Below are 15,507 nucleotides of genomic sequence, written 5' to 3'. Positions count from 1 at the left end.
GCATTCAGCAGAGGTTGAGTGACAAAAGAATGGAATAAAAATGTTCCATAGGATATCCTGAATAGGATATTCGCACCTGGGTGGCTCAGTCGGTTAAGCGTCTGCCTTTGGCTCGGGTCATGATCCCAGAGTCCTGGGATCGAGTCCCACATCGGGCTCCCTGTTTGGCAGGGAATCTGCTTTTCCCTCTCCCTTCGCTCCTCCCCCCTGCTCATTCACTCTCTCTCTCTGAAATAATCTTTAAAAAATAAAAACACGAGACATGGGTCTTACAAAAAGGCTGTAAGTCCAAGGGAAGTTCCCTACAGTGAAAACTGTGCACCCTTGCTTTGAACGACCCTGTGATACATGAACTTGGGTACGTGCAGAGCAAGACTGCCTCTGTGTTTCCTGGGCCCTATGGAACCCTCTGCTGTTCTCGTGAGCAGAACTCTTCTAAGAGTGGGCGCACCGTGGCGTGAGAAGGGAGATGCAGGGTTGTATGCAGTGACCACAAGGGACAGAATGATGTGACAGTCACAGTTCCCTTTAACACCTGATAAAGTCCCAGCCACCCTCTGGAACAGGGAAGCTGCTGCCAGGGCAGGATGGGCTAAGCCCAGGTATCACCCGCAGTAAGCAGTTGCTCATCAAATAGGAAGACCTGCCGTTTCAGACTCTGTTCCGATACAGGAGAAGTGGGTGTGTACATGTGTAGGTAGCGCAGTGCAAGCACTTTTGAAGGGACTACTTTGGAATTTCTCCCCTCCTGGGAGAAACCTGTATTAGGACAATTAAAAAATAATTAAACTTCATAAAATATTACTGTGAAGGGAATAAATATTTAAAAATGTATTTCAGATGGTCTTGTAGAGAACTAGCACACTGACTTGGTCTAGCATCCTATAGCTGTTATTTAAAGAAGAAGACCTTAACATTCCTGTTTCCTTTTTCCCCTAAAAGCATTCTGTTGGAAATAACATTTGTCGTGTTCGTTTTGGTATTAGGTTCTTATACCTCTCTTTCGAAGCTGTATGTAGCCACAGAGTAATTGAGATTATTTTGTAGTTTGGGAAAAAATTAGAAAACTTTGATAGTTGGGTTTTTTTTATGGTTTTATTTATTTATTTGAGAGAGAGAGGGAGCATGCATAAGCAGGGGGAGGGGCAGAGGCAGGGTGAGAAGCGGACTCCCCGCTGAGCAGGGAGCCTGACGTCAGACAACACAGGGCGTGGTCCCAGGACTCTGGGATCATGACCTGAGTTGAAGGCAGACACATAACTGACAAGCCACCCAGGCGCCCCTTGACTTTGATAGTTTTAAATAAAAAAAAAAAAAAAGCAAAGTGAGTACTGAGATGAAATCGTTTAATCTTTTTTTTTTTCCTATGAGGAACCTGAAAAATAATAGCTTTCTGTTTTTAGGAATATTATTTTTTTCAAAATTCATGATTCAAAACACAAGGTAAAATTCCAATAAGCTAGGAAATAGAATGTTTCAGTCACTATCTTAATGAGTTATTAACGTTAGGTCTTTGTGATAAAATGGCATTGTTGGATAATGAGGTTCCGCTGAAATGTTAAATCTGATAATGCACATGTGCATACTTTAAGGCCCTAAATTTCTGCTTATAAGAAGCAGAGATTCTGCCCAACATAAGATCGATGATCTAGCATATTTGTTTCCTTTTATTTTTTTAAAATATTTATTTGAAAGATAGAGGAACAAGCCGGGGTCAGGGATGGGGAGGCAGAGGGAGAGGGAGAGAGAAAGCAGACTCCCTACTGGACTCAGAGCCACTACCGCCTTGGGGCTGGTCCCACAAACCTGAGATCATGGCCTGAGCCAAAACAAGAGTCAGAGGCTTAATCGACTGAGCCACCCAGCACCCCGCTTGTCTCCTTTTAAATGTGAAATGAGTGACCATGAAGGTTTTGTCTTGGATATATTGGTATGAAATGAACATCCCTCATGGTGTGTGGTTGGCTTTCAGCCACAGAAGGAGAGTGAGGAATTAGGATGGACTCGAAGGGGCTGCTTCCTGGGCCTCAGGCCATGAATGGTTACACAGATCCTGTACCCTTGTCACCCCGGCACCTGCTCTCCTGGGGTTGATGCCTATAGCATTCCAAGGTTTGTGGCACCGTTTGCTGCGGCTTCTTGAAGTTTCTAATAGGAGAGCTCTATTCCATTTGCAGCCTTTCCCTAGCCGAGGTTCATCTGGACGCTCTCCTTGGAGCTGATGGTATTGCTTTTCTGTGTTGTTCCGGTTGAGCTTTCTGTAGCAGTCCAAGCGAACTTCAGCTGCTCCTTGCACCAGCGACCTCTCTCCTTCTGCCATAGCGTGATCTCTGAGAACAATTCCAGCGACCAGCCCATGGTAGAAGTTTTGCTGTTCTTTATAAAAGGAATTTTAAACATCTTGTATAGAGCCAGCTAGCCATCATAAATCCTTCTTGAAATAAGGTGTGGAATAAGAACAACAGCAGAACCAAAAACATACTGATTACACATGCTCTTATTTCCATTGGTTATTTCATTCGTGATGTCCTGAAACGGGTTGCATGTGACGAAGTATTCTGGTTTATGAATGTGTTGTAGTGTGAGAGAGACGGGACCGTAATTAGCGTTTGTCTTAGAGAAATCGCATGTGTATGTATCTGTAGAAAGTGTTGTGTGATCTTGCATGAATCTTCTTGGTCTGAGTTTCTGGCTCCTCATGGGCAGGCCTTCTAAAATCACACCCTACAGTTGGGAGGGGATATCAGGCATCATCTGGTTCATGGTCCCCCTACCTGGTGATATTTCGGGCAGGTGGCAGGCCTTTGCTTTCACTCTGGTGCTAACCAGTCAGCTCTGGGCCTCAGGAGGCCACCTGCTCTGTGTTTGACCAGGCTTAACAACCAGAATTTCCTTCCCTCTGTAAAGCACATCTGCCTTTCTTCAGCCTTCACTCCTTGGTTTGAGGTTTGCGCAGCCTCAGAACAGAAAATGTCTTGGCTTCTGCGACTCCACCTCCCCTTCCCACAGAAAGAATCTGGTTGTTGTTGTTAAACCAGGTTAAACATTCTTAAGTCTTCGTGTGATGTTTATTAACTATCCTGGATACTCAAAAAACATTTTCTTGAGTTGTTCATACCTTTAAGTGGTTTTAAATTCAAGCTTAAAGAAGGCTTTCATACAGTGAGGCATCTCTGTGTGTCTGTCTCATAAGCCTCGGTCCCTGGCCAACTCGTTTCTGTCCTCAGTCTGTCAGTGGTACCATTTTCTTGTGTCCTTACAGACTTTTTTCTGTACATGCGAACAAATATGCATGTGTGTCAACACACACATCTCCTTTCCTGTCCTCAGATGGAGGAGGGCACGCCGTACAAAGCCTTTCCCACCCAGCCGTGTCACGTACGGCTCGGGTTTGCAAGGCTGGCTGTAGAACACATTCTCATTCTTATGGTTGCATCGTGTTTTGTTGTATGGATTTTGTCCTCAAATAAAGCAAAACCATCATCTTCCTCCTAAGTCATGCCCCTTGGAATTGAACATAACCCTGGCCCAGGGTGCAGTATGACAACATTCCCGGCTCTGGACTTTGAATAATACAGGTGGTTTACTGTCACAGTGTTGAGTCATACTGAGCTTGAGATAAAAAAAAAAAAACCCAAGATTTTTTTTAAAGTTAGCGCTACGCCCAACATGGGGCTTGAACTCACAACCCTGAGACTAAGAGTCGCATGCTGTGCTGACTGAGCCAGCCAGGCACCCCAAAACCCCAAAGATTTTTTTTTTTCTCACACATTTGGTGCTCTTCACTCCTGCCCCCTGCACTGAATCAGGCAGCGGAGCACACCCTCCACTGTAAAACCATCCTCAAGGTTTGACCTATCACCCATTCTGATGAAATCTTTTTGGATTCTGATCCAGTTTACTGACATTTTACCCAGTTGTGTGTGTCAGCTGTCAATTGAATTAGCCTGCCATCAATATCCTCATCTGGATTTTCCAGGCTTGCAATGTTGCCCAGGTTGGAGTTAATAATAGAAGCCTGGGACCTAACACACCCCTTCGACCCCTCCTCCCTGGAGTTGTCTAATGATTATACTTGGGTTGGGAGTTAACAAGGTACAACTAAGTTCACCCTCCTGTTGTCACCTCGTCTAGAAGAATATGATTGTGGTTTGGCCAAAGTCTCTGTACACTTAGGTATGCAGCTTTGGAGCTGTTAATCTTACTTTATCAGAAAAGGAAATAAGTTTGCAGGTCTTATTCTTGGCAGACCTGAGCTGTAGATTGTTTTCCTTTTCTAAAGGCTCACAGACTATTTAGTAATTCACTCAAGAACTTTACTTTGGATTGATGTCATTTATTCACCCAGCCATTCACCCCCCTTGGAACATTTGGGTGCCGAGCTGTTTACTAGAGTCTTGGAAAGCCGTGCTAAGCAAGCTGAGGGATTGCTCTGTGGTTCCCTGGCCTTGACTGGGCTGCACGTGGGCCATGATTCTTGCCACCCCCAGTGATCTGCTGTCTAGCCCTGCCTTCTGAGAGCTTCGTCTTCGGCACAATAGCTCATTTTAAGATTTTATTTTTTATTGATTTATTTTTTAAAATTAATCCCACACCTACTGTGGGACTCGAACCCCCTGCCCCCAAGATCGAGAGCTGCACAGTCTACTGACCGAACCAGCCAGACACCCCATGGTAGCTAATTTTAAAAGCAGCGGCAATAAAGGGTGAGAGAAGAAATCTGGGGCACCGTGGGAGCCTTTTGTGGGAGGCCCTACCTAGCCTAGGAGCCCTGGGAAGACATTTTCAGAGAACGTGCTGCATTAGCAGAGGGCTGAAGGGCAGGTAGGAGATAGGAACCGAAGAGCGAGGTGGTGGATCTGGCAGCGGGGAAAGCTATCCTAGCCCGTGTGTGTCATTTATAGTACGATTCATAGCTTCTTTACTCTCAAAGTTGGGACATTTGCCCATCTTTTGTGTCTGATTCCTTGGGGTTGATGGCAGATTCTCTTAGCCACTGTGCGAAGTGACTCGTTGGGATGAGTAGCAGAGCTAGGTTGTCCTTGACATCCCAGATTTGCTGCTTTGGGGCCCTGGTTCCCCCAGTCCCCTTCTCCCCCTGGCCTCGAGTGAAGTCAGCAGCATGAGGGCAGGAAGGCTTCAAGCTGGAGCATAGGCATGGGTTGTTACTTTAGCAGATCTTCCTCTCCTCCCAGGAATCAAGAACAGTAACTTCTTGAGGATTAAGCTAGGAGCAAATAAGGTATTTGTGGGAGCAAAGCGAGGAATGATCTGTAAATACGTGGCTGGAGATTTTGGGACCACCCACCGTTTCGGTGGAGGTGACTTGGGTGTGATTTCCAGGGGGGCGGGGTGGCATTTGGTTGCCGTCTGTGGAGGGGGACCCTTGTCACTTGCATTGCATGGTGGGAACAGAGCCTGGGAGTGGGAGGGGACGCGTGGCCTGGAGTTCCAGAAATGGAAGCCCGGAGAAATTTCTGTTTGATGCTGCTGTTGGAAGGCCTGTCCAGAGCCTCGGGGCTCAAGCACTTGTGAGTGGCAGGGTCACCCCATTGTGGAGACAAGTATAGCATGTATTTGGATACTCAAACTAAGCCTTGTTCTCCACACACAGCCTTTTGACTGATTATAATTTGCACCTGCTCAACTTGCCTGTAGAGTAAACACGCCAGTCCTGAGGCTTCAGATCCATGCAACAGGTCATTTCCTCACTGTAAAATCTAAAACTCAACACCAAACTTTGTTCAGGTGTGTCGTTTTCAAGATGCTAGGTGCCCTTGGCATGAGTCAGCTGACTCATGAGTCAGCTTTTGATCCTACTTGGGGAGATTCAGATCTGGGACCAGGGAACTCACTCCGTGGATTGTGTTCTTGGGGGCCCTTAGTAGCCCCTGCTGCCTGAAACCCAGACCTTTTCCAGATTCTTCTAGTCAAACTACACATTCCAGAAACCCAGACTTCACTTTATTGAAGAGGAGAGGGCAGAGTTATGACTGCCATGAAAAATAAAGAATTTTAGATTTTAAGCTATGATTTTTGGCTTTCAACAAAGTGCAGTTGTTTATTATCATCATTTTTAGAACTATAAACACAAGATAATTCTTGTGTTAGTGATCTTGGGGGGAATTTAAACGTGTTTCCTGTCTTGTGATTAGAGGTTGGGAACAAAAGCACCATTGATAAATGGATTCTTTGAAGACCTGTTACATGGAATTTTACCAACTCTTCTGGTAAAAAGAGAATTTTTAATTAGTGGAAGAGAGCGACTCTGTGCTTTGTGCTGGAGCTCTTTCCAGCTCATTCATTTCACAGAAGCTGTTCAGTGGCACCCTCCTTTCCCATCTGCGTGATCACTGAATTACTGTGGATTCTTGGCATTCGAGAACTGAACATTCTTCGTTGAGAGCCACTCTACAGCTCCGTCCACACATGGAAGGCTTTACGTTCTTGCGGAGGTGTACATTTGAGTCCCATTAGGGGTGAGGCCCGTGGGACTGTGAACGCAACTCGGCACATGATGTATCCCAGCCACCACCCACGGCTGACGACTCAGCCCACCACTCACCCCGCCTGGCCCCCCATCTCCTCTAATTGAGGGACCGATTTTCTAGGTGAAGTGATGGCAGGATGGTGAGCTCTACAAAGAACCCAGAACGCCAAGGCTCGACACTCTGTTGAGAAGTCAGAAACAAAGACTTCTCATGTTGGCACTGAAAGAAATAGATGCAGAGCTAGCACTTTTCAGACATGGGTGAAAACTGTACTTAGTGTGTGTGTGGGGTGGGGGGGTGTGGGATTCAGTGTGATGTGTGGGAGTTGGCATGAGGCTTGACAGAAGCTTCCAGGTGCTCCTCCAGCAACAGCCTTTCCTTTGTGGAGCAGCTGGTTGTGGCTTCCTCCCTTGTATCGCCGGCTCCTCCTCCCTGCAGGCCGTCGGTCCTCTGGGCCCCGGTCTGTCCGCACTCGGCCGGCCTCCCTCTAGGCAGTGCTTTGGTGGTGGGCCGTAGCTCTTCACCCTCGTCTGGTGTCACTGCCCTTTGCCTACGTGCCCTTTCCCTCCCGAGTATTTTCCGTTTTCCTGTGACTACTGTGCAAGATGGAGCAACCTGGTCACGATTTTGGCCTCATCAGCTGCGCTCCCAGGTCTCCGTTGTGCGCTCGGTTAGGCCACTGTCCCCACTGTCCCTCTGTTTGTATAACGTTATGTCTAGACTCAGGGACTGTACTGCACTCTAGAGTATTGGCTTCATTCACCTTTACAGCTATGAATTTGCATGCTGGTCTCCAGTAGTCCAGAGAAGTCTTGCCCTTAAAACATGGGATTACAGTAGCTCCCCCTTTTCGTTTCCAGGGAGCTGGATTCCACAGCTGGATTGAGTTACAGTTGGGCTAAGAGTAGGGGTCCCTTCCTCCCTCTCTCCCTTCCTTCTTTCAAGTCTTCCCACCTTTCACAAGATGGTGTTCAAACCCTGCTTCATTCTTGCCTTGAGTTGTAGTGCCCTTTAGAGCAGCACCATCCGTGGAAATGCCCCATATTCTGTCTCTGCATGTCCAATACGGTAGCCAGCCCCTAGGCATATGTACCTGTTGGGCACCTGAAACGTGGCTCATGTTACTAAGGAACTGACTTTTTTTTTTTTTTTTTAAGATTTTATTTATTTGACAGAGAGAGAGACACAGCGAGAGAGGGAACACAACAAGCAGGGGGCGTGGGAGAGGGAGAAGCAGGCTTCCTGCAGAGCAGGGAGCCCCATGCGGGGCTCGATCCCAGGACCCTGGGACCATGACCTGAGCCAAAGGCAGACGCTTAACGACTGAGCCACGCAGGCGCCCCTAAGGAACTGACTTTTAATTGTAATGGATTTTACTTCAATTTAAATAGCCCTGTGTAGCTGGCAGTCACCATATTGGACGGTGCACCCATAGAGTTGAGAAAATAAGACTTTACCTACAGTGAAAAAAGACTACAGTACTTATTACTCAAGTGCCAGACGGAGTGATCAGTCTGAAGCCAGGCTCGGAGGAAGGGGATGGGCCCCCCACACTCAGTGTGCGTTTCTGACCTCTGTGCCAAGCTCTGGTTTCTGAATGTTGACTGCCTCTTGGACATTTCTGCCTGCACGCTGGCAAGGTAACCTCAGATCAGGAAATCCACGTTCTCCTCTTGCCCTTCACCTCAGACTCACTCTTCTTCCTTTATTTTCTACCATCAGATAGCGCCAGCCCCCATTACACCCAAACTGGGATCTTGAGCGGTTGCCTTCTTCACCTTGCAAAACCAGCCTGTCACCCAGCCATGCTGCACACCCGCCCCCTGCCGAGCTCTGGAACCAGTCGCGTGTGCTCCATCCCCAGAGCCACTGCGCTCTCCACCAGAACAGTGTAGTGGGCCATTGTAATTCGTGTCCTGTCCTCTCTCTGGACTCGACTCTCTCTGCTCCTGTCATCCAGTGAGCCTGTCCCTCATCTGCGGGATGTGTCTGCCCTGTAGCACACAGAGGATGAAGCCTGGGCAGTTCTTCCCTCCCGTCTCTCTGCACATTGATTTGCTCTCCATTTCGAGGTACCCTCATCTGCTGCTTTTGTCTGGAAGATTGTTCCTCCCTTTTTCTCAATCTTTAGGGCCTGCCTCACATGTCTGCTCATCTGAGGCTACAGATTTCTGGCCAATTTCCTTCTCCCCTCCCCTTACACGTACCTTCATTTCTTCCTCTGAATTCTTGTAGATTACCATTCACTGCTGCTATTAAGTTTATTGTGTCGTCTTGTAATTGTGTGTATGTTGTTCTCATGGGACACAAAGTAAAGTCCTATAGGCTTGAACTCTGTCTTATTGACTCCTTCTTCTGGTACTGTTTGCAGAGCGGAGTAAGCTCTTTGGGTTACCTGACGACATGGACGTTGAGCAGACCATAGAGGATGGATGGGTGCAGTGAGGAAGGGAATTGGGTCCCTGCGAAGAACACAGGGAGTAGGAATAAAGGTGGTTGTGTTGAGCCTTCATTGCTATGCTGAGGGGTTTTAATTAGATCCATCTATCCATGGGGAAGACCCACTGTTGTAAGGGAGGAAGGACATTCTAGAAAGGTTAGACTAATGAGGTGGCAGTGAATTAGGATGAATAGAAGCTGCCACACATCAGCAGCACCTACTCAAGGTGGGCACATAATAGATGCTCAGTAGCTTTTGGAAGAAGGAGCAACGAGGTGACGTTGGTTGGTGTTGGCTCACCACACGTGCCCTGCAGAGTTACCGGCATATAGCAGGCAAAGATCTACCATGAGGTGGTAGTCAAGATGTCAGTGAGGAGTGCCGTCATCGGAAGGCTTGCCTGGGCCTGGAGGACCCACTTCAAGATGGTTCGTTCACATGGCTGTTAGCGGGAGGCCTCAGTCCTCACTGCCTGGACCCCTCGTAGGGCTTCTTGAATGTCCTCACAACATGGCAGCAGCCGGCTTTCCCCAGAGAGAGCGATCTGAGAGAGGAGGAAGCTTATAGTGTCTTTAATGACCTAATCTTCAACTTTTTCCATATTCTGTTTATTAGAAAGAAGTCACTGTGTCCAACCTCCAGTGAGAGGAAATTTAAGCTCTGCCTCTGGAAGAAGGAAGTTGTGGACATATTTTAAAACTGCAGAACATGGGGATGCCTGGGTGGCTCAGTCGGTTAAGCATCCGACTCGGTTTCAGCTCAGATCATGATCTCATGGGTCATGAGATCGAGCCCCTTGTCAGGCTCTGTGCTCAGCGGGGAGTCTGCTTGAAGGTTCTCTTCTGCTCCTTCTCCTGGTCTGTCTCTCTCAAATAAATAAATTAAAAAAACCACACAACATAATTTCTGAAAGTTAGTCACCTTGAGCATTAAAATTACGATTCTGCTCTGGAGGGCCGCCATCCTTTTACCTTTCCCCATTTGCTCCATTTGGCATAATGATGGCCATAATTTGGCAGAGGTCGAGAAATGTAGGTTGTGCACAGAAGTCCTGTGCTTCTACGGTTTTTCTCCACGACTGTTATCCCTGGGACTCGGCACTTGCTGAGAACCTTCTGTGTTTCGGTCTCACCTCTTCTCTGCACTTTCTCTGCTTCGCACAGCCCACCTGTAAATAATATCTCGTTGTCGTAAGCCGCCTTAGTTAAATACTGGATTCTACTGGAGTCATAACCAGGGCCCTCAATGTCCTGCGTAGATTTTTTGAAAGTAATAACATGCCTCAGAAAGTCCAGTTGCTCAGCTTGTCGGGCATTACATCTGATAAAAGTAGTCACACACCTGATCACATGTTTCTTTACAGGGTCACAATGGCTGCTTATCTGTATGTGCACTTACTGTTGAGAGGAAACACAGATAAGTTTTTGCTGTATGTCTGAAACCCGTGTGTAAAAACGATTTTTATAGAGTAACATTCTCTTTCCTGCTCCCCTGCCCCATAACTTCGGAGGGAGGTGAAATTTCCTGTCACAGCTGCTTGTAAATAGTAAGTGCTCAATAAAGGCCCTTTCCTCCTTTCACCTCCCAGCTGTTGGCCTGGGTGTTACAGAAGAGTGTCCTTTTCACATCTCCCAGGTAGACAGCTCTGTACCTTTGTGACTTAGCTAAAAATACAACCTGTAGCTTTTTATTATGACAAAAGGTTTATTCACCTTAGAAATACGGAAACCTAGATTCCTAAGCCTGTGATTTTAAATTTTTCTTTTGTTCCTTATGTATTTTTCCCGTGTTTCTACAAAAATTTAATTTCCAAAGAAAAATACGTAATGTTTCAAAAAGAAAAAAATGTAGACCAGAAAGTTACCCATTATGCAGAGGTAATCACTGCTACTATAATCCTTTTGTTGTCTTTTTCTGTGCCTATACATAATTGATAGATATTGAAAATTGAGACTATATTATGTATGAGCAAAGGCCAACTGCTAAAGCAACCTTTGATTTACAGTGGGAAGAAACTACAAGTCTGTTTCCAGCTCACTGTCCTGGCAAGGTGGCTGGGTGATGGAGGGGGCAAGATGAAGTGGAGATGTTCTGTCCCTCTACGCTCCCTTCACAGAGGTTTTCCCGTCTTGGCCTTCAGGATTTTCTCTGCTGAGCCGGGAGAAGAGAATGGAGGGAGGATGATGAGTAGGAGGGTCTTATGGGCCAGGTCTGGAAGATGCATACATCATTTCAGTGCACATTCCACTGGCCAGAAGCTAGTCACATGACCACCTCACTGTGAGGAATGCTGGGAAATGTAGTCCAATTTGGAAGGGGTTATAGCTTATTCACCACCTTAATTATCTCTAACTCAATTGTGTATGGAACTTTTTTTTTTTATAAACCAAGTTGTTTACTTTGAACATGGTCTCCTCTCCATCTCAATCCTATGTGAAGCCCCCACCATCTCTTGCCAGATCTCTAATTATCTGTTTCTGTTCTTGTTCCCCTGTAGTCTGATCTTGCACAGCAACCAAGGTGGTCTTCTAAAAACTCACGTCAAATGTTATCAGTCCCCTGCTTAAAACTTTCCAGAGATGGTTGGAATAATGCCCACTTTCTATAGAGGCTGGCTGGCCTCTTGGGTCTCTGGCCCCACCGTACCACTCTGTTCTCGCCTCTCCCTGCAATGCCAGACCTGCTCCCCGAGGCCTTGGGACTTGCTGTCACCCCTGCCTGAGTATCCCTACCCCCATCATCACCCTCTTGTCTCCTTTGGGTTTAGCTCAGGTGTCTCTTCTCCAGAGAGGCCTTTCCCCGACCACCAGTCATAAATATCCTCCCTCTCTCCCTCTGCCTAATTGCTTTTATTGAGGTGTCATCAAAGCACTTACACCATCAGAAATTCCTGTTTGCAATATATATTCATAAATATCCTCCCTCTCTCCCTCTGCCTAGTTGCTTTTATTGAGGTGTCATCAAAGCACTTACACCATCAGAAATTCCTGTTTGCAATATATATTTATATTCTTTCTGCCTTCTAGATTGTAGGTTCCTTGAGGCAGGAACTCTGTCTTGTTCATCTCTCTACCCCCAGATAATGTGTCTGACACATGGTCGGTACTTAGTAAACACTTGTGGAACGAATGAAGATCATTACAGGATCTCACACTTTTTACTTTATTTCTTTGAGAAAGTGTGCATGAGCATGAGCAGGGGGAGGGGCAGAGGGAGAAGCGGACTCCCCGCTAAGCAGGGAACCTGGCACAGGGCTCGATCCCAGAACCTGGGATTATGACCTGAGCTGAAGGCAGATGCTTCACCTACTGAGCCACCTAGGTGCCCCAGAATCTCACACATTTTTAATGACAGTGCTGTAGCTCATTGCACAGAATTGCCGTGAACACGTAACTGTCTACTTTTGAGGGACTTTTGCATTTTTTTTTTCCCCGATTAAAAAAATGCTTTGGTGACTGTCCTTTTTGGTTTGCTTTGTGCACATATCTGTGCTTATTTTCTTAGGTTTGATTCCTACATGAGAATTTATTTAGTGGAAAGATATGTGTACAAAATTTTAAAGTATATGTTATATACTACCCTTTGTCCTCCAGGCCCCCAATTTGTGTCCCCATGTAGTTGAGAGCCTTGGTATACAGAGCACTTTGATGAACACCAGAAGCTGGGTGGGGCAGGGTGAGCGAGGGGCATTTTTTCTGTCTGTATTGCTGTATCCCTAGATCTTAGAACAAGCGCTCATGCTTACCAAATGAATAAATCAATTTCCATAAAAAAAATTCTACTTGTTCCTTCAGTGAAGTATTATTTTTATTCATTTATTCATATAAATGTTCCCTGACTTCAAAATGGGTGCTTTTGAAAAGTAGGTCTGCCCAGTGTAAGAACAAAGAACATTCACCCAGTGTTAATATAAACCTCAGGGAACCGGTGTGAGCTGGGCTTATCTTAATCCTTAGAATCCAGACACAATGCAGTTGAGCCCCCTATCAAGTTGGTGGCAAGTCCAGGACACTGCCCAGGATTTTTGAGAATCCCAAGTGCTATGAGATAAAGAGACCATTTCTTACCAGAATTCTTATGTTTTGCTCTGCTACCAACTGTGCATGGGTTTCCATCCTAGACAGCCCCTTGTTAATCTTCCCCAGCTTGGTGACCAGTGCCAGCCTGGGGTGGAAAGACTGCTACCTTTCCCCAATTGGTTATGCCTGGCAGACCAGATGATTCACCGTCTCCTTTTGCCAGCACTCAGGTCTGGCCTGTAGACTTAGCACTTCTTTTAACGCTATCCACCATCCGTGGGTACCAACTGATACACCCCCCCACACACACACAAGTGTGTTTGGGGAGAACTCCTGGTTGGAAGTCTTTGTCATGGGGTGGGGGGAGGGCCAGAGAGCTGGGATGGGGGGGAGCAGTGAGACAGGAAAGTACGCTCCTCTCCCGCTGTCCCCTGTCCTCATTTCTTCTGCCGGGTTCCTCATTCCCTCTCAGGTGTGAGATCCCCTTCACCTGGCTGACAAGGATCTCGTTTTCACCCATGATCCTCAGCCTCTGTGCAGTGTGTGCGCACCAGCGGGCCTTAAATTCTTCATGTTGTACCATAAACTCTACAAAGGTGCGGCCAGATTTTTATCCATGTGTAAAAACCTGCATCTGCCGCGGCATTCCTTCAGTTGAGCAGGTCATCAGAGAGGTCTAATGATGGGTGGCGGGGTGCAGTGTGCTGGGAGAGACAGAAGAGCTGTAGCCTAGGTAACGGCTGTGCTAACAAGGAATCCTTGATGCCCGGCCATGGAGGTGAGTGGAAGGGAGAAAGGTCAGGGCAGTCGGTGCCTAAGCTGGAAGTTTTGGGAAGCCCTTGGAGACACTGCTGGGCTGTAGCAAAGCCATGTTTTAGTTATCCCTCACTTGTCTTCATGCTTTCGTGAAGCCCAGCAAGCACATGAAATCCAAACTTGAATGCAGACCTCATTTGGAAAGGGATCCTCAGTACACGCAAGTTGAGAAACCTGTTGTGCCTCTGCTGTGTGTGCAGGTGGGCAGCCTTGCATCAGGGGTAGGTGGTTGGAGAGGGGGTAGGGAGGATGGATGGAAGAATCCTGGAAAGTAACGATCTCCAGCACGCTTCTGGTTGCACACAGGCACGCTCAGTGAGTGTACAGCTCGTTGACCAGGGCTCAGTGGCCTCCTGGCTCCGTGTTTAATTTCACCCTGCCTCCTTTGACATAATCATTTGGATTTTTTTTTCCTTCAGCAGGTCTTGACCAAACACATGGATAGATGGCTTTCACAGCCCTCCTCTCTTGCCCCTCGGTGCTCCTGTCACCAAGGGCTCCACGCCGAGCCCTTTCCCCTCCTCACCCTTCCTGGGTATGTTCTTTCACACCGTGGCTGTAACCACCGACTACCACTCTACGCCGGTCACGCCCCGGTCTGACCCACACCAGATGTCTTTCCCATTTACCTAGTCTTTTTTTCTCCCCCGACCTGGTTGTTACATAGATACCTTGAATTCAACTTACTCCTGTCTTTCAGTTCATGTTAACACTTAGTGACCCAAACCAGAAACTTGAGAGCAAGCCAGCTCCTCTAGCCTGAATGTCTTAGTCCTTAGCTACTGCTCTAACCTGTGCCTTTGGGCGTGAGGCCATCACGGGGTCCTGCACCGTGGCTCTGCCCACCCCCATAGGAGACCGTGAGCATATTCATATCTATATTTTAAGACCTTGCTCAATGCCCAGTTGTAATAGGAGCAGCTTAGAGAATGATGGAATGAATAAGTAAGCAGGTGGGTGGGTGGGTGGATGGATGGATGGATGGATGGATGAATGAATGAGTGATTTCCGAGATGGTTTGAGATGATTTCCACTTAAGATTATGATCTTTATTTTTTTTCCTCCTCACTGCAACTGAGGAATAATTATTGTTTTTTGAAGATTTTATTTATTTATTTAACAGAGACACAGCAGGAGCGGGAACCCAAGTAGGGGGAGTGGGGAGGGGGGAGAAGCAGGCCTCCCGTGGAGCAGGGAGCCCGATGTGGAGCTCCATCCCAGGAGCCTGGGACCATGACCTGAGTTGAAGGCAGATGCTTAACGACTGAGCCGCCCAGGCGTCCCCTGAGGAATTATTTTTGCTTGTTTTGTACCAACATGATGAAACTGTAATTTTGAGAAAATACTGTACTACGTGAAATTTTTTTCTGTCTCAGGCCATGTGCACAAATGTACAAACTTGCACGAGTAATTATTTATTAAAGTGAAAAATCAAGGAATTATTTATTAAATAAGTTCTTTATTAAAGTTAAAGATCTATGTGGTTTCAAATGTATACTTGTGTTCTTGGTATATAACTGGGAAATCTTTCACTGGTCCAAATCGATCTGCTTGATGTAGTTTGAATTAAACTTGTGCTTAATTAACCTGGATGCTCTAAATTTTTATTTAAAAGATTTTATTTATTTATTTGAGAGAGCGAGGGAGAGAGCATGGAGGAGAGGAGGGCAGAGGGACAAACAGACTTCCCCGCTGAGTGTGGAGCCGGACTCGGGGCCTGATCCCAGGACCCTGAGATCAT

The 15,507-nt window shown here is 46.8% G+C and overlaps 1 protein-coding gene across 2 annotated transcripts in view; it reads left to right on the top strand.

Moving 5' to 3' along the window:
• Positions 1 to 15,507, top strand: part of NEDD4L (NEDD4 like E3 ubiquitin protein ligase) — a 331,454-nt gene that overhangs the window by 90,349 nt on the left and 225,598 nt on the right. The window lies entirely within an intron of this gene.

Source organism: Eumetopias jubatus, unplaced genomic scaffold, assembly GCF_037043125.1.
Source record: "Eumetopias jubatus isolate StellerSeaLion01/CBP00866 unplaced genomic scaffold, mEumJub1_p1.0 scaffold_16, whole genome shotgun sequence".
NCBI lineage: Eukaryota > Metazoa > Chordata > Mammalia > Carnivora > Otariidae > Eumetopias > Eumetopias jubatus.
This window is presented reverse-complemented; position numbering and strand designations above follow the sequence as displayed.